The 24,519-nt window shown below is 41.6% G+C and overlaps 1 long non-coding RNA gene across 3 annotated transcripts in view; it reads right to left on the bottom strand.

Annotated features, from left to right (window-relative positions):
• LOC122462467 overlaps positions 1-24,132 on the bottom strand; it is a 47,477-nt gene extending 23,345 nt beyond the window's left edge. For 2 of the 3 annotated variants that reach the window (XR_006285011.1, XR_006285012.1), the window contains exons 1-3: positions 23,955-24,132; positions 21,946-22,101; positions 21,725-21,867 (exon numbers count right to left, since the gene is read on the bottom strand). This is a non-coding gene — a long non-coding RNA (uncharacterized LOC122462467). Of the gene's footprint in view, positions 1-18,676; positions 20,325-21,724; positions 21,868-21,945; positions 22,102-23,954 lie in introns of those variants that run through there. The other variant, XR_006285010.1, reaches the window with a different exon arrangement.
• Between the last annotated feature and the right edge of the window lie 387 nt (positions 24,133-24,519).

Below are 24,519 nucleotides of genomic sequence, written 5' to 3'. Positions count from 1 at the left end.
GGCAAACAGCAATTGCCTTTTGATATTTTATAAAAGAGAGAATTGCAAGTAAATGTATGGTCAAAATAGATACAATGTTTCCTAAGAATGAATGGTAGGGGTAGTTCAAATGTGCTCACTGATGCAAATACTTAAAACATTATCCATTGCCAATAGCTGCACCACTGGCAGTACATTACAAGTGCAGAAAATTTCTATCTGCAGTTGCAGGAAACTGACACATTATACATACTTACCACTAGACAGAAAAGCCCAACAAACTGAATACACATTTTAACAAAAATAAATGCAAATGTTCAGGTTTCAGTTAAAATTCTTAGTCTTCCATGGTATCCCTTTCACTACGTCTCAGTTTGGTGTGTAAAATCTCTCACTTAGCAAACTTTTATGTTTATTTAAAGCTCTCAGATACTGTGCTGATGAGATATACTAGTCTCAAAAGCAAGGAAATTTAGATGCAATGACACCTAGCCATTGCATCTTATGTCGTCCTCCATTCAAGATCTCCAAACATATTACTAAAAACCTCAGATAGCTCTTTACACATGCTTCTATACAACTTGTTCGTAGAGGGTGAAATTCATGCTCATGCTGACAGACAGCACAAGGCCCTTCATATCACTTAAGTCTTGTTGGGTCCTGGCCAACTGGCTTGATAAAAGGACTCCTGCATGATAAAGGGCAACTCCTACATAGGTCTGTATTGAGCAGCTAAATAGGATAGAGGACAGAGTATTTGCATTTACCAGGATAAATTTGCCTTAATAGACCTTGCATCTCATGCAGATAAGTTGATATAGGGTATGTCTACACTTCAAGCTGGAGGTGTAATTTCCACCTCAAGGGAACATACTCACTCTAGTTCTGATTGAGCTAGCACACAAGAGCGTAGCTGTGGTGGGACAGGCTAGCCACCCTGAATACATACCAAGCTTCTTCGATGGGTATGTATTTGGGGCAACTAGCTCCACCCACCAATCAAGCTGCTACAGCTACACTCTATATTTTAAAAAAAGGAGTACTTGTGGCACTTTAGAGACTAACCAATTTATTTGAGCATAAGCTTTCGTGAGCTACAGCTCACTTCATTGGATGCATTCAGTGGAAAATACAGTGGGGAGATTTATATACAAGGAGAACATGAAACAATGGGTGTTACCATACACACTGTAACGAGAATGATCACTTAAGGTGAGCTATTACCAGCAGGAGAGAAAAATAAAAAAACAAAAAAACCCCAACACCTTTTTTAGTGATACTCAAGGTGGGCCATTTCCAGCAGTTGACAAGAACATCTGAGGAACAGTTTGGGGGGAGGGGGGGAATAAACATGGGGAAATAGTTTTACTTTGTGTAATGACCCATCCACTCACATCCGATGAAGTGAGCTGTAGCTCACGAAAGCTTACGCTCTAATAAATGTGTTAGTCTCTAAAGTGCCACAAGTACTCCTTTTCTTTTTGCGGATACACACTAACATGGCTGCTACTCTGAAACTACTCTATTTTTAGCACACTAGTTAGATCAGAACTAATGCAGGTATGTCACCTCCAGGTGCAAATTACACCTCCTGCTCAAAGTGTAGATGTACCCATATTGGTAAGAGGGAAAGGGGCTGCAATGCACCCCCCTGAATAGCGCTGAACTGAAGGGCAGATTTCACCTCCATTTCATTTCATATTTCAGCCTGATAAAGCACAATTTATTTAGTTTTATTTGGGAGACTTTAAGCCAATGGATGTATATTAGCCACATATTTACTCCTTATTGAGAATACACTAAATAATAAAATAGGAAAATGCATTAAGTGTAATTGCTTAAATTTATTTGCAACAAATAATTTACAGGCGAGATTTTGGCTTCTTTCAAATACATTATTTTAAATATTTTTCATTATTTGACAAGATCTCTAGATGGCTGTATAAAATTTGGAGAATTTCAAAAAACAATAGAATAAGCTATGAATATGTTTTTTCTATTATTCAATCAGCTGTAGCTGTAAAATTGATAGAAAGTCTAAGTATTGTAAAGTCTAGGAACATCTAGATTTATATTAGTTAACAGACTATGGCAGATTTAGCTCAATCCTCAATTTGTGGCTTTAATCTATTATTTTAAAGGGATTTTTATAGGTTGCTATCCTTGTACTATACATTTTTTATCAACGTTTCTCTTTTGACATAACTAGGTCTCCACAAACATGGACTGATCTAGAAGTGCAATGAAGCGGTTTTAAAATTAAGATCTTTCAAATAGTTAGGGCATTATATCAAGGCATAAAAACATTTTTATCATTGTGTTAGTACTGTATAATGGGATTCAGCTGGACTTTCCTTTTTATATCTTAATCTCACATAGTAATGTTGGCACCATAAGAATATTTTCTCCATAGAGCTGAACTGCTGTCGAGTCCAATCCTGCAGTACTTATTCAAGCAGAACTCCCATTACAACCCATGGGAAATCAACCTGAGTACAGACTAGAGGATCAAGATCATTACCATGAGATCACAGCCCCTTTCCATTCACAATCATGCATTCAGTTACTCAGGTACATAGCCATTAACACCAAGTGTTTTAAAATTGTTAGCACCAGAAGAGTTTAGCTTGTTATTATGCGGTGTCATAGCTTTGGTGTCAAGAAACCAGTGGAGAAGTTTGATAGCAGGAAGTGTTTACTGACCCGAATACAGGGTTTGGGTAAACTGGGCCAGGTCTTGAACTGCTAATGACAAAATGAGGATATGTCTTTCAGTGTGATGAGTCAGTCAGTCAGTCTGTCTGTCTTTCTCACTCACTCACACACACACCCCGCCCCAATTGAGGTATCCCTTGTTTGGGGAGATCCCTTTTTTAGGCCAGGAGGCTTGGAAGATTCTGATACTTTGTCAAGTCCAGTGGATAAAACAGACGGGGGCGAGGCTAAGGGTAGGCTAGACTCTATATTGGTGGAGCCTAGATTGGCTGATATTTGGAACCACACTGTGCTAGTTCACAGCTGGATGATTTTCTCTGCATAGTTTTTAATGTTTACAATAAAGTTGTGGCCTACATTTTGAATATACATCCAGTTAAGTGTCCTGCTGTGCCCACTCAGTGCTCAGAGAATTTGCCTCTATGCATGTATGATGTGCATCACGGTTCTTCATCAAATGACGAATAGACTTCAGAGTGTGGCATGCACAAAGGATTTTGGCATTTTAAAATTAACATAATTCTCAGAAACGTTATCCATTCAACACAGAATCAACAAGAAAAGTGTTTTTAAAGAAACTGCTAAGGATTTGCTTCATCTATGCCCAATACTGCATTAAATATGTAGGATAAACATTTGTTTAAATTATTAAATAGCAATAAAATACACTGCTGAGGCACTGAAATGCCTTAAGACCATTCCTATAGAAAACGTGTCCAAAATTCCTATAAAAGCTAAAACCACTGGAAACAGTTTGCAAAGGCTTAGAGAATTGTAATCTCATTTTAATAAAATTATATATAAACCTTTAAAAGAATCAGTTAGGACACTGCAAAGTAAACTGTTGTGTGCATGAGCCTTACTGGGAGTGGTTTTCAACCTGCTTTTGATTTAAAAAACAAAAACAAAACAACAACAAAAAACCCTCTATCAAGGCTGCTAGGCCTAAAATTAGACCTATTATAGCAATTTTATTCTGCTTCCTGGCCATGATATCCCTCCACTCCGCCCTTACGCTGCACTCTTGTGAGCTAACAAGGTAGTGCAATATACACTAATCTTGCTCTCACAGATCCAAATTCTTGTATGTATCAACAGAAAGATGGCTTACAACCCAGATACAGACAATGGAAAGGAAAGACATGGCAATCGCATGCACGTGAAGAAAACACATTACCCTGGATTTGTTGCTGCTGAATGATTCAACAAGGAACATAGATTTAAACAACAGTGCAGTTCCTGTTTTCAAAACAGAGATTTTATAGAAACAATAGAATTATTAATATATATTTAGAAAATAAATGGACAAGACAGAAAACAACCTATTTATTTAAGGTTCCAACCTAGCTGATTGTGGAATAAGCATCATAAACAATGGTCAGGACTACTTTAATATTTTCAGTGGGGAGAAAAATACTTTGTTAAAATGAGTAAATTTTTTTTTAAGTTTGAAATGCAGTTCCATTTCTTGACTGCAAAAGGCACAAGACATGCAGCTATTTCACAACAATTTCATGTCCAGCAGTTTTAAATCAAAAGTAAATATTTAAATACTGTGATCTTGCTACTACTCTCTCTGGAAATTAAGATTTGAAAGATCCACCTAATTGTAGACCATTCAGCTGCTTTTCAGTTCCATGTATTAGTACTGAAATCAAAACATGTCTTGCATAAGCTAGCAAAAAATATCCAGTGAGAACTAGTAGACTGAAATTCCCAGGATAACTGAAAAATCATAGAATCATAGGACAGGAAGGAACCTTGAGAAGTCATCTAGTCCAGTCCCCCGGCACTCATGGCAGGACTAAGTATTACCTAGACCATCCCTGACAGGTGTTTGTCTAACCTGATCTTAAAAATCTTCAATAATGGAGATTCCACACCTCCCTAGGCCATTTATTCCATTGCTTAACCATCCTGACAGTTAGGAAATTTTTCCTAATATCCAACCTAAACCTCCCATACTGCAAATTAAGCCCGTTGCTTCTTGTCCTGTCGTCAGAGGTTAAGAACACTTTTTCTCCCTCCTCCTTGTAACAACCTTTTATATACTTGAAAACTGTTATGTCCCCTCTCAGTCTTCTCTTTTCCAGACTAAAACCCAATTTTTTCAATCTTCCCTCATAGGTCATGTTTTCTAGACCTTTAATAATTTTTATCACTCTCCTCTGGATTCTCTCCAATTTGTCCACATCCTTCCTGAAATGTGGCGCCGAGAACTGGACACAATACTCTAGTGGAGGACTAATCAGTGTGAAGAATTACTTCTCGTGTCTTGCTCACAACACTCCTGCTAAAATGTCCCAGAATGATATTTGCTTTTTTTTGCAACAGCATTACACTGTTGACTCATATTTAGCTTGTGATCCACTATAACCCCCCTGGACAGTCATTTCCCATTTTGTATGTGTGCAACTGATTGTTCCTTCCTAAGTGGAGTACTTTGCATTTGTCCTTATTGAATTTCATCCTATTTACTTCAGACTATTTCTCCAGTTTGTCCAGATCATTTTGAATTTTAATTCTATCTTTCAGAGCACTTGCAACGTTCTCCCAGCTTGGTATCATCCGCAAACTTTATAAGTGTACTCTCTATGCCATTATCTGAATCATTGATGAAGATATTGAAAAGAATCGGACCCAGAACTTATCCCTGCAGGACCCCAGTTCTTATGTCCTTCCAGCATGACTGCGAATCACTGATAACTAATCCCTGGGAACAATTTTCCAACCAGTTTTGCACCCACCTTATAGTAGCTCCATCTAGGTTGCATTTCCCTAGTTTGTTTATGAGAAGGTCATGCAAAAGAGCATCAAAAACCTTACTAAAGTTAAGATAATCAAGGTCTACTGCTTCTCCCCTATCCAGAAGTCTTGTTACCCTGTTAAAGAAAGCTTTCAGGTTGGTCTGATACTATTTGTTTTTGACAAATCCATGATGACTGTCCCTTATCACCTTATTATCTTCTAGATGATTGCAAATTGATTGCTTAGTTATTTGCTCCTTATCTTTACGGGTACAGAAGTTAAGTTGACTAGTCTGTAATTCTCCAGGTTGTCCTTATTTCCCTTTTTATAGATGGGCACTATATTTGACCTCTTCCAATCTTCTGGAATCTCTCCAGTCTTCCATGACATTTCAAAGATAATCACCAATGGCTCGGATATCTCCTCAGTCAGCTCCTTGAGTATTCTAGGATGCATTTCATTAGGCCCTGGTGACCTGAAGACATCTAATTTGTCTAAATAATTTTTAACTTTTTCTTTCCCTGTTTTAGCCTCTTCTGATCCTACCTCATTTTCACTGGTATTCACTATGTTAGATGTCCAATCACCACCAACCTTCTTGGTGAAAAAACAAAACAAAGAAGTCATTGAGTACCTTTGCCATTGCCACATTTTCTGTTATCCCCCCCCCCCCAACCCTGTCCTTGCTCCCCCCAGATTCTGCATCTTCTCCCAGGATTTCTATGTTCTTGACTAATCTGTGGCCTTTGGTCACCTGCCCCCTTTGAACCTAGTTGAAAGCCCTCCTCACTAGGTTAGCCAGTCTGTATCCAAATATGCTCTTCCCCTTCCTCGATAAGTGGACCCCATCTCTGCTTAGCAGTCCTTCTTCCTGGAACAGCATCCCACGGTCAAGGAAGCTGAAGGCCTCTTGGCAACACCATCTTTGCAGCCAGGTATTCATCTCCAGGATGCATCTGTCTCTGCCCGGGCCCCTACCCTTGACCAGAAGGATTGAAGAGAACACCACCTACACTCCCAACTCCTTCATCCTTACTCCCAGAGCCCTGTAGTCACTTCTGATCTGCTGAGGGTCATAACTGCCAGCATCATTAGCACCCACATGGATGAGTAGCATGGGGTAGTAGTCAGATGGCTGGATGATCCTCAACAATCCCTCCGTAACGTCTCGGATACAGGCCCCTGGCAGGCAGCATACCTCTCAGGATGCCATGTCAGGGAGACAGATGGGTACCTCCGTCCGCTTCAGAAGAGAGTCCCCAACCACCACTACCCTACGTTTCTTCCTGGGAGTGGTGTCTGCAATCCTCCCAGCCTTGGGGGTACATGGCTTCTCCTCCTCCTCCTCCTCTTGGGATGAGTCTTCATCGCTCATTGCCAGGGCAGCATATTGGTTTTCCAGCCCCATAGTGGCTGGGTTGGGAGTAGGGGTGGAGCACTATCTGCTGCCAGAAGTAACCAGCTGCGAGTGTCCTCCCTGTGACAGAGCCATATCCTCCTCCCCCATTGGTGTGACAGCAATCCTCTGTAGCTGGATAGCTTCCTCAGCCTTGGATGTTTCCATATGGATACTCTCGAAGAATTCCTCTTGGGCATGGATGCTCCTCAGCCTAGCCACCTCCTCCTGTAGCTCTCCCTCCTGCTTCCTGAGAGATTCCACCAGCAGGCACTTTTCACACTGGATGGTCCCCCCAGCCTGGCTTTCTGAGAGTGGGAAATGCAGGCCACAGTCTGCAAATCCACACCAGGATCTGGGTAGAGGCATCCATGGTTAGGTTGTCTGTCTGGATACAGGTGCAGGTAGAGGAGACAGGAGCAGCGCTGGCACTCGCCGTGTGGCCCTTCCTATCCATAGCGATTTTATTGCAACTCCCTCTTACAAACTCCCCTGTTTGCGGTCCCCTTTGTCACTTAGCCTCTAGCTTTTAAGGCCTTCTCTCCTAGGTCAGCCCCTGGTTAATCATATGGGTAGAGGAATCACAAGGCTGATCAAAGATGACCCAGGGAACAAAGGCTCAAACAGTCTCCAGATCCGCAATCCCAACTGACTCAGTAACTGAAATAACTGAAATAACCTGAAAGAGAAAGAAAAACACAAACAGCCAAACAAACTAAAAATAATCAGGAATACAAAATGGCATGCACTCCATGAATGTATTTAATAATAGGATCTCTAGTTACAGTCCTCTTTAGGAACAACATGATTGGCTGTTGTGGAAATAATGATGCCACTAATGTAGAATTCATATGACAGGCATAATCTGAGAACCTGAAGAAACCCAACTCCCTGCAACCCTAATTTTTAATGTTACAATTTACTTCCAGGATTGCATTTCTCCCCCATCAATCATTAGCCTTCAATCTCCACCCACCCTGCTTCAAAAGCTTTAATGTTTTTGCAAGGTAACATGCATTGCTGCCGATATTAAAACAATTATACCTTCTGTCACCCAACAATGTTATTAGTCATAGGTCTATTATTCATTCTCCGCACTCCTAAAATGAGATATTATTGATAGGTTTATAGCCTTAGCAACAGAATATAATACAGAGACCTGTATTTTGCTGTACTGTATCATCACATGGCTCCTGCTCTTGCCTGCAAACAGATTTTTGTTGTTAAAGAATCTGTGCCAACAATAGCTTGAACAAGGTGTTTCACTCTAGAGTCATACTGGTTAATATTTAGAACACTTCTTTAAATGCACAGCTATTTCAAAATTTTATATTTAGCAATGTCATTAGTTTTATTCACAACAGGACTTCAATAGAGAACCACTTTTCTCTCCGAGTTAATACTGAGTCAATGCCCAGGGCACTGAAAGTTAGACAGCCTTTAGTAAAATGGTTGCTCTTAAAAACTTTCCATTTTTACTTTAAATAATATCACTTTCAGTATTTGGCATATTCTCTTGTGTGTAAAGAGAAGTGAAATCAATCTGTCTAAAATATTTGGATTATATAAGATACAGTATATGAAAATCTTTTTTAAATAAATGCTGTTTCTTACATTTAAAATGTTTATAGTTACTATATTTTATTCAAATGTGTCTCTTAATACAGACACAGTACTGCACAACTTTTTCAATGTAACAATGTGGGGGAGGTGCTATACACCCACCCCCTTTCACATACCAGGCACTTAACTATGTCAAGTGCAGGGTTATAGGGCTCTCACCATAATGATTAACTCAAGGTAGATCCTCTCCTGCCTACCCCTATGATTCAGCTCACTTCTGAATCCTCTCACCCTTCCCTTCCCTCCCCACACACACCCCTGCGTGAGGGGTAGAGGGTATTAAGGGGGACATCAGTTTGCAATGACTTCAGGCCTTCCCTTCTCCTTACAGGCAAAAGGTCCACCAGTGAAATACCAGGTTTCATTTACCTCTGGGAGCTGGTCCCTCTAGCCTTTTTCGGCATTGGACTCTGGCTGCAAGTTGGCAAACTTAATATTAAGAGATAATATAGGAATGTTTGACTCCCTATTCTTACCTCTTTTAACCTAACTCTTTTAACCACTGCAACAATGCTGTGAGGAAGGTGAAAACCCCAACCAATCCCTACCGATTAGGCACACAGACAAAATTTGCTTCCTGACCCAAAAACATGTGATGGACCCTCTGGATCTGATCATAGAAACACAGCTGATTATCTCAACTACAAGGAGGGAAGCTATCATGACAAGGTGGCTTCTGGTCGCCCAAGAAGGCTTTAAATTGGGGGTGGGGTGGGAACCAACAAACAGGAGAGATTTGTGTTGCATCCCTGCCCACTTCCTCTGATTACTGACTTTCAAAGAAATTAATGCTACCACTCAGGTGAATAATCTTAGAATGCAAGTTCTTTGGGGCAGAGACCTCTCTTCCAATTCATCTATAAATGCAAATAGCACACTTTTGGGTGCTGTAAAAACAGATTTTTAAAATCTAGTAAATTATTACATCAAGCACTTTGATACCATTAGTTAATAAAGTCCTGTATAAAATGTCAATTGTTAACTCACAAAACCTCTTTCCAGTCCAATTACTATTTTCAGTGTTATTTTAAAAATTCCTCTTTAATGAATTAACTTTCTCTTTCAAAACAAGTTCCAGAATAAGTTAAAAATTTATCATTTTTATAAGGATTTTAAAGTTTTAATTTTATGCAGCTATCCATTTCCTGAGCTATTTGTTACTGCCAGTGGAGCTGATCCTGAGTCTTTCCCAATGACGTTCTATTTGTCACTATCCTGGGCATGAATCCAACTCCAAAGATAACACTGAAAATTATAGGCTCTTCCTACATAGCTTTCTTTTTTAGCAACTACATCTAGGCCCCACATTAGCAAGTGCTAACCTCTCTCAGATTTCTTCCTACACAAGTCTCTCTCCAACTGGATCTAAAGTGAAAGCAAATTAAACTCTGTTATAAACTGACAAGGAAATTTATTACATAATCTTACTGAAAATTGGCTTTTTCCAAATCCAAATAAAGCATAATGTAGGTTTGTTTTTTTTAGTAATTTCTATGGTGTTCATCACAGTAGATCTCAGCACCTCACAGACATTAAATGAATTTATCTTCACAACAGCTCTCTGAGGTAGGGAAGCATCATTATCCCATTTTACAGATGGGGAACTAAGACACAGACATTAAATGACATGTCCCAAGTCGGACAGGAAGTCTGTGCCAGAGCAAGTAACGGAACCCATATCCCTGGTGCCTTCATCACAGGCCCATCCTTCCCAAAAACCTGATCTGCCTAACTTCTAATTCTCTAATTTGAGCACCATTTAGTGACCGTAGTTTATTTTCAAAGCTGGAGGCGATGCTGGCTGGTCTAAGATTCAGGTGAGAGTCATGCATCAGAACGTAAGCTGACCACTTTAAAGTCCAGCTTCACCTAAACCTGGGTTTCTTCACAGCCATAGGATTTGGAGTCCAGAGATCAAGTGACCAAGAGGGAACCAGGTGACTGTGGGAGGGTTCTGTAAGCATGCCGGAGTTCAGTGTGGAGAGAAACCTGCAATGAACAGAAAGGTGGACAAAAGAAAGAGAGGCCGTAGAAGTCTATAAAGAGACAGACCATGTAGAAAGCAGCCCAAGGAAAAACTGAAGGAAGGGTTCTGAGTGGAGTGGCAGCCACTGCATGCTTAGGTTCCCAGGACCAGAACTCAGAATAGAAACAGGGATCCAGAGGCGGATTAAGGTTTCCTGGGCCAGAGCAAGTGGGGGCCCCTCCCCACCCCTTCTGCCTGCAGCCCCACCCCTTTCTGCCCCTTCCTGGGGCCTGCCCCTGTTCCACCCAGGGTCCCCCCCTTCTACTTCTCCACTGCAGCCCCCTGCAACCCATTTGCTCCTTTCTGCCCCCCCACCCCCGAGGCCCAAAGACTGGAGAAGCTCTGTCCCCACACCACAGCCCTGGGGCACAGTGAGGAGTAAAAGTTCTTCTAGTTCCAGGGTTGCAGCGGGGGTCTGGGTGCTCGGGCTTCTCTGGCCACCCCCTGTGCTTTTGTGGGGCGGCGTGGGGGGCTGCTCCCACCCCACCTGCCAGGTGCTTCTGCTGGAGAGGGGGGTTGGGTGCTTCCCCCGCCAACCTGCAGCTTCTACTGGGGGGGGGCAGAGAGGAGGGAGTGGAGAGACGGGGCCACTGTGGGGTTCCCCCACCAACTCGTGGCTTCTACCAGGGAGCGGGGTCAGGGCACAGGGGCTTCCCCCACCCCACCCACCAGCGGGGACTCCTGGTTTCTGCCGCCCAGCTGTAGATTTTTTCCAGGACCTTCCCCCCTTTGGCCAGGGCCCCCGTCAGCCCAGTGGCTAATCCGCCACTGCAGGGACCAGGTTCCCCTACGGCTCCACCCCGAGGTGGAGGGTATTGAGTTGAGGAGTGAATGAATGACTAAACCTTAGTAAAGGGACTGTGTCTAGAAACCAAGAGATGACTCACAAGTAATTATTTAGAGCCTGGAGAAGGCCAAAAGGGTGTGGTTATTTGGAATCTGTCCCCAGAAGAGGAGGACTTGTGATTCAGATGGAGGACCAAGTCACCTCTAAAAACCAACCCATACTAACATATGAAGCAACTGCAGACCTGAACAGAAGAGCCACAGAGTATGGAAAGTAAGTCATGGCAGCAAACCCAGATGAGGAGAATAGAGCGACTTTGTTACATAAGGTCTAGGAAGAAACCTTCCCTGTCAACAGGTTATTCCATAACTGCCCACTTCAGGGTTTCTCATATCTTCCTCTAAAACTTCTGGTACCAGCCAGTCAGAGATACAACACATGTCCAGTTTAGCAAGTCTTTTGTTCTATGAAACACAGGATCCCTAGAACAACCGGTTCAAAGCCTGGTAGGGATGTCTTCCTCATAAGGTACATCTGTTGAATACCATGAAGTTTAGTAGGAAATCCAGCTGACCAAGACAGAAATTTTAGTCATAAACATCTTTAAAATTCCACCTCTCCTGAAGGGCGTTTTCTGCCCTGTACAGTCAATTTTTTTGAATAAGAAGATCCCTTTAAAAGTCAAATGGGATTTAAGGTTCCAGTATTGTAAGCATACCATGACTTTTTGTAGATGGAGGGATGTATTCTAGCTTTTCTTTGGTTCAAGTTTTACACCAAGGGAAGCTGCAGTGATGCTTTATGTAAATAGCTATCAAGCACCTTTGGATCATAGGATGAAAAGCCCTGCACAAATATGTAATATATATTTCATATGCCTTTAAATTGATATATTGACATCACAACAATGGAAACCCCTTGATTCCAAACCACAATTACTATATCACAATGTGATAATTACAGAAATACAGAAACCACACTTAAAAGTCTCATCTCCTCACCCTTATTCTAAAGTAAAAAGCAAGAAGTGCTGCTGAGAATTTCTTGACTACTCTTTGCACTGAACTAATACATTTGTAGGGTTGCAACGAACAATCAGATGTGATTACAAATTGAAAGATGAAGGAACAGTTTAATCATCTAGTAGGGAAAGAATCGAAAAAGTAGCAAATCAGAAAATACTTCTGAAAGGAATATTTGAGAAGCTGAAAAAACAATAAAAATGAAAATCCCAATAGCATCATTAACAAAAAAAAATAGTATGTGTCATGCCCTGTTGCCTCCCACTCATTCCCATGCTACCATTTTTTTTAAACTGCCACTCTCTAAGCATTTGTCTACATGGGGACATCCAGGAAAATGAATCCAGATTAACTAAAGGTGTGAATTGAAAGTGGATTAGTTAAATGACATTAAATCTCTGTGTGGATGCTGTTGTTCAGAATGAAAGTGGCCTTAATTCTGTTTAGTTTAATTTACGTTGGATGAAGGAGGGTGTTTACACAGGAGTTTAATGCCATTTAACTAATCCACTTCAAATTCACACCTTTAGTTAATTTGGATTAATTTTCCTGGATGCTCCTGTGTTGACAAGCTCTTAGTTGTCAAGATCCCATTCTCTCCCTGAAACCTTTTCTTCCCTTCTCTTAAACTAGTGGTTCTCAAACATGGGGGGTCACGAGCTGTCAGCCTCCACACCAAACCCCACTTTGCCTCCAGCATTTATAATGGTGTTAAATATATAAGAAAGTGTTTTTAATGGGGGTGGGAGTGTCTCACTCAGAGGCTTGCTGTATGAAAGGGGTCACCAGTGCAAAAGTCTGAGAACCCGTTATAAACCTTTCTTGGCCCCATAAGTTAGGCTACGTTTATGTCACAGAGGTCATGGATTCCGTGACTTCCAGAGACCTCTGGTGACATTCTCCGCTTCAGCCCCAGGGGCTACAGGACTCTGGAGCTGGCAGCCAGCAGGGCCTTGGCAGGGTTCCAGCAACGGGGGGCCCCTGCAAGGTTCCGGTGACAGACTTCTGAGGGGACCCCCCCTCAGGGTTCCAGCGACTGGCAACAGCCTTACACAGGGAAATGGGAAGGAGGATGCTTCAGGTGAGCAGCTGGGGTGTTCCGTTTTCTCTTTAGGAAACATGGTCACCCTGCAGCTTCCAGCAAAATGTGTGGAGGGAGGCCCCCTTGTAGCTTCCAGCTGCCGCAGGCAGAGGCGGATCCCCATAGCTCCCACCTACCACAGTGGTGGGGGGAAAACCATGCAGCCGCAGCAGCAAAAGTCACAGACAGATCACGCCTTCCGTTAATTTTTTTTTTATTGCCCGTGACCCCGTGCCCTGTCCATGACTTTTACTAAAAATAACCGTGACAAAATCTTAGCCTTACCCATAAGTACTACATAGAATCATAGAAGATTAGAGTTGGAAGAAACCTCAGGAGGTCATCTAGTCCAACCCCCTGCTCAAAGCAGCACCAAACCCAATTAAATCATCACAGCCAGGGCTTTGTCAAGCTGAGCCTTAAAAACCTCTAGGAAGGAGATTCCACCACTTCCCTAGGCAACCCATTCCAGTGTTTCACCACCCTCCTCGTGAATAGTTTTTCCTAATATCCAGCCTAGACCTTCCCCACTGCAACCCGAGACCATTTCTCCTTGTTCTGTCATCTGCCACCACTGAGAACAGCCTAGCTCCATCCTTTTTGGAACCCCCCCTTCAGGTAGTTGAAAGCTGCTATCAAATTCTTCCCCCCACCTTCTCTTTGACAGATTAAATAAGCACAGTTCCCTCAGCCTCTCCTCATAGGTCATGTGCCTCAGCCCCCTAACCATTTTCGTTGCCCTCCTCTGGGCTCTCTCCAATTTGTCCACATCCTTTCTGTAGTGGGGGGAACCCAAAACTGGACGCAGTACTCCAGGTGTGGCCTTTCTAGTGCCGAATAGAGGGAATAATCACTTCCCTCGACTGGCTGGCAATGCTCCTACTAATGCAGCCCAATATGCCGTTAGCCTTCTTGGCAACAAGGTCATACTGTTGACTCATAGCCAGCTTCTCGTCCTCTGTAATCCCCAGGTCCTTTTCTGCAGAACTGCCGCTTAGCCAGTCGGTCCCCAGCCTGTAGCAGTGCATGGGATTCTTCCGTCCTAAGTGCAGGACTCTGCACTTGTCCTTGTTGAACCTCATCAGATTTCTTTTGGCCCAATCCTCCAATTTGTCTAGGTCACTCTGGACCCTATCCCTACCCTCCAGTGTATCTACCTCTCCCCCCAGCTTAGTGTCATCCCATATTTTGCCAAGCTTTTTCCCCCACATACACCCCCTCTGTTCTATAAATTTTTCCAACCTCAGTTCCTGACATTACTACCCACTCCATGCTGCATTTGATATTACTATGTTCCTAGATCAACGTTATTGCTTCCTTCTTTTTTTCCTGTGCTGATGCTCACCTGCTATAATTTGATTTTCTGGAGAAGGTGGGGGGGGGAAAAAGTGTGAATAAGCTGTCTCACAACTTATTTTCCTTCATCAACCACCCTTTGCGGCCTTATAGTGGCCAACAAGCTTTCAGAGAAGTTACTAAATTTTAATGTCAAATTCAAAGTGGCAGATAGCATGAAGCCATTATGTATTAGAGTCTAGACTTGTGTAATTTCAGTTGTATTGCTTATTTGTGACAAAAGGACAAATAAAATAAATGAAAACCTGTAGCAGAGTGTTCTTTGGGAGAGAGGTGTGTTGGTCTGTGGACAGCAATTAGAACAGAAAACTCCTGATCTCTAAAATCAACTGACTCCTTGGGCAAATCATCAACTCTGCCTCAGTTTCCCCAATTGTAGAGTGGGGACAGCTGTAATTAACAATTTACTTATAGGGGTGTTGTAATAGAGTAGTTACCTTCCACGCAGGGTCCCACTGTCAGCTTCACACATGGTGGGGCTCCCTCTCTCAGCCTCAATGGCTGGCGGCCGGGCTCCCGCTGTCAGCCCCGTGCATGGCGGGGCTCCTGCTATTAGCTCCAGGCGGCTGACTGATGAGGTCCCAATGTCAATCCCAAGCATGGCAAGGCTCCCGCCACCAGCCCCACACATTAATGACTGTAATATAGTTGCAGCAAAATATCCAGTTATCAAAAAGATTAGCAAGCATAACATAATACTTGAGCGTTTATATTGTTCTAGCAAATTTTTCTTAAACATATAGGTCTGCTGTGGCTTTTTCAAATTACCGCATTTAATAAAGGTACATTACTACTTTTTTGTGGTTTTCCATGTCTTGTCTGCAACTCAGCTGCAATTATTTGACAATCATCCCGCAATTCAAGTAGGGCCTTATATATAATTGATGCACTCTGGCCTCTGCTATCTCCACAGGGTATTTAGGGTGAAATTCTCTCCCATTGATATCAATGGGAGTTTTGTCACTGATTTCACTGGGGTCAGAATATCATCCTTGGTGCCCAGATATTGCAATCAAGATACTTAGATAAAGAGATACCTCCGGGAAGTTAGTCAATGTGATTTCATTGTCAATTTATAGCAAAAACATAAGTTATAGGGAACAAGTTTAAAATACAATACATACTATCTATGGTGTGTTTATACCTTCTCCTGCTGTATTTTAATTAACTTGAATATTTTAGGCAGTTTGATATCACTTCATTTCCCTCATCATACCTACAACATCTCCTCTCAGTTTCCGCATAAAAATAAAAGAGGAAAGATTGCAAGTGATTGTGTGCTGGAACCACAAACTAGTCAAAGAGTACTGCATCACCTTCTGCTAAGACAAGATGGACAAGTTCTGCTCAAGAAATGGTCACCAGAAGTTGATCTTTCCTTTTTAGGTACTCTCAAAGAGACACAGTAATCCCTAAACCAATTGCCAATACCTTGGAAACTAAATTCTAAAAAGTTTCCATCGTTTCCTCTATGTATATATTTTGCAAAGACAGCATTGTATTTCAAAGAATGTGTGATTAAATTACAGCATTAATACCCATTTTCATTTGTGTTTTCCATCCAGAAAATAGCCCATTAAAAGAGCAAATTGTTTGTTGTCAGATTAGAGTTGAGTTTTTGGACAACTCTGAATTTTTTTAATCATCCTGTGATCAGAAGAGAAGAGCACACTTTGCTCTGCTGAACACAAAGTACGCATTGTCCGATAGCTGTCCTTAGCATTCAGCTCACTCAACAATGCAGTAAATTTGTCATATGTACAATGGGTAAGAAAACACAGTAGTAACTCATGTCTCCTCAACAATTAGATTGGTCTTATTTTTGGTTTAGTTATTGAAACCCAAGACATATGAGTGTGTTTATATTAAAAATCTGGTCAATACTTGTCTGGATGATTTATTGTACTGTAAGCATAAGGACAGTTTTGATGCTGCAGTTTTTATTATACTGTAAGTAAGTATAAGTAAGTGTACAGAGTTTTGATGCTGCAATTATGCAACAACAATTAATAGAGTACACCTTATAACCAGTCAGTGAAGAATCATTAACTTAAATCAAAGCCAACACTTGTCAGTGCTGTCTTTATTCTGATTGTAGGATGGGGAAGTAGAAGATCAATTGATAATTTAGAAGGGATCTCCAGCTAAAGCTATCAAGCGGATTTTGGCTGGCTCAATTGTGAGATTTGCCTTTTATAGACAACTATTATGAATTAAATAGTGAATCAGTGGTATAAAATATGCATGCATTTGAAAACAACATGCAATTGGGTATTCCCATCAGAGTATTACATTAAATGTCTTTTGGGGCCAGTCAAATTCTATCTGCCTCCACTCTCTTAGCAAGGCAAACTCAAGGTTAGAATACCAAAATGAAATGCATAAATAGAAGCCATTTTTTCCTTGGCTTTGCCCTCTGTACTCTAATCCAGGTACAAGATGCAATAAATGTACTGGGTGGAAATCAGCACTTAGATCCCAAATACACCCCTAATTCATGTGATCCTAAGAAAGTCATTCAAATACTTGGGGATTTGACTTCTTCTTTAAAATAGGCTACTGCAATGCTGAGTGTTAAAAAAGTGCTTTCAGATCACATTAAATGCTGAATAAGTATACAGTATTATTAATCCACTGGTATGCTATTCCACTAGTCTGGGAAGAGCTTATTAAAACATTGTTAGGTCAAAGAAACTGACCAATCTATTTCCTAATAATAATAATAATAATAATAATAATATTTTGGAAAATAAAACTATTTTAAAACAAAAATAATTTAAAGGAAACTATATATATTTGGAAACTGGTCTGGAAAGCTACTGTAAATATTCTTACCCCAAATAATCACCAGTATAGATGCACAAAATTAAATATTGGGGCAGATTTTCAATGCTGTGCATAAAACACTTTCCAGGCACAAATGTGTGTTTCTATGTTATGACTAGAAGTATCCTGACTGAGTACGCTGAGTAGAGTTGCCAATTTTATACTCGCACAAAACCTACACCCTTGCTCCTCTCCTTTCCCCTCCTTTGAGGCCCCACCCTTTCTTTGAGGCCCCGCCCCTGCTCACTCCATCCCCCTCCTCCCTCTGTCACTCCCTTTCCCCACCCTCACTCACTCATTTTCACCGGGCTGGCTCAGAGAGTTGGGGTGCAGGAGGGGGTGAGGGCTCTGGCTGGGGGTACGGACTCTGGGGTGGGGCTGGGGCTGAGGGGTTCACAGTGCAGGACGGGGCTCCAGGCTGGGGCTGAGGGGTTCACAGTGCAGGTGGGGGCTACGGGCTGGGGCACAGAAGAGTGTGAGGGCTCTGGCTGGGGGTGAGGCTCTGGGGTGGAGCTTGGGATGAGGCAATTGGGATGCAGGAGGATGCTCCAGGCTGGGATCGAGGGGTTCGGAGGATGGGAGGGGGATCATGGCTCCGGCTGGGTGGGACTAGGGCTCTGAGGTGGGGCTAGGGATGAGGGATTTGGGGTGCAGGAGGGTGTTCCAAGCAGGGATCAAGGGGTTTGGGGTGCAGGTGCAAGCTCCAGGCAGTGCTTACCTCAGGCAGCTCCCAGAAGCAGCAGCTTCTCTCCACTCCAGCTCCTATGTGGAGGCGTGGCCAGGCAGCTCTGCAAGCTGCCCCATTCACAGGCGCTGCCCCCATAGCTCTCATTGGCTGCAGTTCCTGGCCAATTGGGGCTGGCGCTTGGGGTGGGGGCAGCAGCAGAGCCCTCTGGCTGCCCCTATGCCTAGGAGCCAGAGGCTGGACATGCCACTGCTTCCGGAAGCTGCTTGGAGCCACGGCAGGCAGGGAGCCTGCCTTAGCCTCACTGCACCACTGACTGGACTTTGAATTGCCTGGTCGGCGGTGCTGACCAGAGCCACAAGTGTCCCTTTTCAACCAGACGTTCCGGTTGAGAACTGGACACCTAGCAACCCTAACTCTAAGTGGCTTTATTGCAAACATAAGTGGTCAAATGCCTGCATAAGTATGCAATGCGAGTCATCATGATATTTATATGCACAAAACCACACACAATTGTCTGTATACGTGTTTGAAAATCTGATCATACAAATAAGGTTTCAAAATCAATTTGATCAGTTCTTCCCAAGCTCTAAATACCCTGTGCCAAGACCTTGATCCTGCAAATGGATTTGACTCAACAGGCCTTTACAATCACACAGTCCCTTCTACAGGCCCCAAGTACAGAGGTTAAGACCTATTTTTTACACAAGGGTTGTTGACATCACACCACTCACAGTGAGTGCAATGAAATTAGCTGAGTTAGCAGAAGCAGCTCAGAACAAACATGTCACCCTTGGCTCCAGGGTGAGAAAGATATTGTTCAGATATTGTTTTCAGTATTTATTTTAAGTTTTCCGTTTCAAATGTAGCCTGCACAGCAGTTAGTGAAGTAAATGGGAATCGTGCATGGACTTCAGTGGGTATTGGGCCTGGTCTGTATTCAGCTACCCATGATGGGAGCTCAAATATGTTTTGTTAAAGCTTTTCAATTCACCACTAAAAGAAGTCAAATGTTGCCCTCTAGTGACTGATATATAAAACTGAATAAAGACAACATGAACTCCTCCTAGTGAACAACATTATTGGCTCTGCTATGTAACCATATAGGCAGAGCTACTGTTAGTCTCTCAGCTGGAGTTTGCAGCACAAGTGTGCCTAGGTTGAGTTAATATAGAACCCAAGGAAAAAAACCAACAACAGTGGCTCCTTGGCACTCGCTGAACAAGACATTGTTGAAATAGTTCAGAAACATTTTACGTTAGCATAAGTTACACATTTCTGCATAAAGACATCAAAAACACTGACAATATAATTCAGAGAAGATTTAGATGTAAAATGGTGCACTAGGGGATGCACATTCAAAGCAGGCCACACATGTCAAAATAAGAGGCATACACTGGAGCTTTTATACTTAGCAAGCTAAATAATGACACTATAAAAAAAATTAAGGAAAATACTCCCCTAGGCCCCTGATTTTTAAATAGTGCAAAATGGTGCCTTTGAGAATTACATTTCTGCTTGGACTGGGTAATTTTAAAAAATGTTCTTAAAATAGAAAGAACAATATTGAGTATTTTTACAGTAAAGCGGATATGTTTTTCTAAATGAAGGGACAGTTGATCCTCATGTTAGAGGAAGGCATATTTGATCCTTAGCACGAGATAGTGGAAGAACGTAAGCAGACTCATCTTGGTGTCCACATCAAAATAAGAAGGAAACAAAAAATCTTCCTGGAGGAGAAAGGGAAGTATGCAATCAGCTACTATTCACTCTGAAGACACACAAGAATTGCACATAGGAGGAAGGAATCAAAACAGTGAGCTCTAATAATAGAAATCAAAAAATAAAGCAACACCAATTATTTAACCCTACTTAAGAACCCAAGTAACTGGTAACAAAGACAACTTCAATTATTTCAGCACAGAATTCATATCAAGTTAAGGCAGCACAGAAATGCTATTTTGTAAGTGCAGCACAATGTATCTCCAGTGCTGCTCCAGGTAGATGGTATATCCACATTCCGCAGAACAATGGCAGTTAGAAAATGCTAGCAGGTTCCACCACTCTCCAGAAACAGCACCTGAAGAAGTTAATTGGGGCATTTAGGTTAATTGGCAACCAAGCCAACACCAATTATTTAGCCACTGGATTTATCATAATTCAAACCCAGCATAGTATGTAGACAGGAATATTAATTTAACACACTTAGCCAGAGTAGCCTGAATACAAAAAAAAACATATGCAAGCCAAATAAATGTCTCCTTGCCCATATCTTTCACTGCCTGGACTCCATTTCTGACTGGCAGTCAGATACTAATATACTGAGTGACAGAAGTAACAGCTGCTCTTCCTTCAGGTTGACTGCTGACACGCAAATATCAGTAATTCATACCTTGCTATTTCCCCTCTGAGTCTCCAATTTTTAAAATTATTTAGAAATAGAGACTTCAAATTTAGTGTAGGGGAATTACAAGACTTTTTTTTCTTAACCACAAAATTATATGCCCAGGCACTATATAATGGTATGAAGCAGGCTGAGTTGAAAAAGAAACATATGAACATATTAAATGCACAAAAATAAAATTAAATAATTCAGTATAATAGAAATTTGGACTAAAAGTATCAAAAATTCAAAGTTCAAATTCTCTTGAATTAGGATTAGGGCCCTTCTGCAAACACCAATATAATTCAGAGAAGATTTAGATGTAAAATGGTGCACTGTCTGTGGTCAAAGGGGTTATGATCTGATGTTCAATATAATGCAATAAGAGAGTATTCAACTGGTATTCTGAGGGAAGAATAATGCCCAGCTGGCCTACAGCAGCTCTAACCTGGGCTGAATCCATAATCAAGGAGTCATAACCAGCTTTTGGTTCTCAGCTTCTCCTTTTCCCTCTTCTGGGCTGCTATGAGTGGCTGGCTGGTCGGGGGAGGGAGCCATCCTGTGGTAGGCGCTCCCCTAAAATCAGGCAGAGCCAGTTAAGTTCTTGTTCTGCTGTCCCAGGGGCTCCTGTAGACAAGCAGGCTATAATGCAGCCAGAGCTACTCTCTTCTTTATCCTCTGAAATGCCACAGGTGGCCACTCCAACAGTTGACTGAGCACTGATGGGGGGGGGGAAGAAAACAACTGCTCCTGGCGTAGGCTTTCAGGAAGGGGTGGCTTATATCTCCTCTCTGTAGTGATAAGATGGGTTCCAATACTTAAGTTTAAAAGTGGCAGGGTGTGACTCAGGGAGCACATTTTCAAGTCATAATTAAATATAGAATTTTTTTTATTACTACATTCATCCTCAAGGGCCACAATTCAGAACCTTGAGAGCCACAAAGTGACCCTGGACTGCAGGCTGGATACCACTGATCTAAAAAGTTACTTATTTGTGCATACTTCAGCAAGCAAACCCCAGCATCAATACGCCCAGACTACAAATGCCAGTGCTGAACCATATGTAAAACCATGTTGTAAAATTATCCTCAACTCACCAAGTACACACAGATCTCATGAAGGAAGATGCCTTCGAAAGTTCAGAGCCTGGAAACTTTTCTGCAGGTCATGAGGATCCCATCTAACCAAACAACTCCCTCTTCTTTATGCAAGGCTGCTGACTTGACTTTGTCATCCCTCACTGCTCAAAAACAAACACACAAACTGTAACCTTCCTGAATCCATGGCTGAAGGCCCCCCTTTAAAATCAGATACCTACCTGTTTGTGGGGACTTTACTCCTCCTAGTGGTTGCTGCCAGGAGTGGGGGCCCTCAGCCTCTCTCATTCCTTTCTACCCCTAGCTGCTGCTGTGCTCAATAGTTCTCCATTCCCTCTTGTCAAACTGCATCAGCTCCAGCCCATTGGTCTTCTTCCCTTAAAAATGCAGCAGCCCAACAGTCACTTTGACACTCCCGCACCTTTTGTGAGAACAACAGCACATGCTCTTGTTCTGGAAGGAGGGCTGCTGGGTCTGGAGCTGCTCCCCTCCTTGCCCCCTCTCTCAGGAGCTGGTCAAGTGGGAAGAGATACATAGATCTCTCAGGGTTTCTATGAAACTGGGACAAACAGGGATGGCTTAATTAAAACCAATCAAAACAGCCCCTCTAAACTGGATAAATCCCAGGAAACCAAGACATTTGATGCCCCTAAAATAAAGCATTGTTTTGGGGAAGAGGGCAGTTATAAAATATGTGGGATATGAAGGAATAGCACACAGGCATTTCCTGCTACTGACAGTTGTTTTGTTGCTTATTGGTTCAAAACAAATACACAGCTACTATTTCTAAGTAAATGGATTAAAATGGCTTCTGTTAACTTAACTGTCCTGAGCATGTGGGGTAAGCTCTGCCAATCATAGATTCAGAACCAATACCATGTGACTTGTGACCAATAACTAACCAACCCAGCTCAAAATTGTAAAAAAAGTCACAGAAAGATTGTGTTTATCCTCAGTCAGAGCAAAAAAAACAAGAACATTTTCTCTAGGAAACATCATCATACATCTTTGAATTTTTACTAGTTTATATATATTTTAATTTAAAGGTATTTTGCATACTTGGAAACAGTATTTGTTAGAAATATTTCAGCCATCTCTACTGACTGGTAATGGAATTACTACATTACACAGTTTAGGTGAGAAAACAAACTATGACAACCTTATATTTTAAACATAAAAGTTAGGAAGTGCAAATTTATAACCTTAATTTTGCAGCAAGATAGTCTTTTGCATTTAATTTAAAAAAAAGAAAATTAAAGCAGAAAGGAAAAAAAAACAATACACCATGAAATTGTGAGAACTACAGCTGCTCAACTCTACTTGTTTTAACACACAAAAGTCTACACTGTGAACCCAAACCTGCAGCTGAAGTCACACAAACACATTTTGGATCCCCATTAAAGTCAGTGATGCTCTATTCAGGTGCAAAGGCTTCCTAAGTGGATCCGCTTGGAGGACTGAGGCCAATATAAGTACAAAACCCCTAGCTGTTACTCTATTATCTCTACCATAGCACACATGTGCTGCAGGCAGTAACTATAACTTGACAGAAATGGAATATTTCACCTGCACAAAAGTGAAGATATATACACTGCAACCTAAATAGCTTGCACGATCTGAAACTTGGAGTATCAGCCAGTTTCCTTTTAACTCCCCAAAGTTTTGCCTTTGATATCTCCAGAGGCAGATTCGGCTCCTATGACTGAAGTTGGAGCGGCAGGGGAAGTTTAAATTTCAAACCTGGCAAACTCCCTCTTGAGAAACACTCACCAGTAAAGCCTCAGCCTCTAAAGTTTAACTGTTTTCTGTTTTTAAAGATGTGACCTAATAACTCAAATGAAAAAAAAATTGTTCCTGCTATTTTTATAATTAAAAAAAAAAACCCAAATAGCCATTTGAACATAGCAAAGCAGCTGAAGTTGTAAGTTAAACAGAATTCCTGAGGATGTTATATACAAAAGTGATAAAGAGGGATCCATGGTGAAAACTTCTGAGAGTTTATTACAAGCAGTAAAGACTAAATAACACATAAGAAATATCTGGACGATTCACTGGACCAGATCCACAAAGGTATTTAGGCCCCTAACTTCTATTGAAATCAATAGGTTTGTGGATCTGTGACCAACAGCCTCTAAGCCATAATGGACTCTGCAATATAGCTCAAAGGAGAGGTAAAGCTACACAGGTGATTTTAGTTCAATTGTTTAAAATTCATCCACCAACTACTCACAAAAGAATAAAAGCTTCTATGAACAAGGCCCTAAAAAAGCTTTCAAAACCTTAAGTTCTTGTAAGCATCTTCCCTATTACTCTATGCACTCCTCTACCAGGGATCAGGCGCTTGTTGCTTATTAAGCATTGCAGGCAGATTGCTTGCAGCTAGTAGCATTAGAAGGTTGCATTCCCCTGCCGTCCCAAGACCCTTTGCAGGGGCATCTAATTGAGAAAGAAAGAGTTTTAACTCCATGTTGCCCAGGCACAATAATAGGGGTCCACTGATCTTGGCAGAGTCCCTTTACAATCAAAAGAGTTACAATATAGTTCTTACCATCTCACTGTTATCCTATCTGTGCAACTTAATTAATTTACTGTTGAAAATTATGATGATTAGTGACAAGTTAAGGAACAAGGACTGACAAATTTCACTTTAAAATGCCATGTGATTTTAATTACACTTTCCCTATGAAAATACCCATTTATTTCTGTTTTATCCATTCACTTAGAGAAGCAGATCAGAAAGAAACAAGATCTCTTTCTTTTTATGTTTCTCAAGTTGCATCACATGCTTTTATTTC

This window comes from Chelonia mydas, chromosome 11, assembly GCF_015237465.2.
Source record: "Chelonia mydas isolate rCheMyd1 chromosome 11, rCheMyd1.pri.v2, whole genome shotgun sequence".
NCBI classification, from domain to species: domain Eukaryota; kingdom Metazoa; phylum Chordata; order Testudines; family Cheloniidae; genus Chelonia; species Chelonia mydas.
The sequence above is the reverse complement of the archived record's forward strand: the minus strand, read 5'-3'. Positions and strand labels throughout refer to the sequence as shown.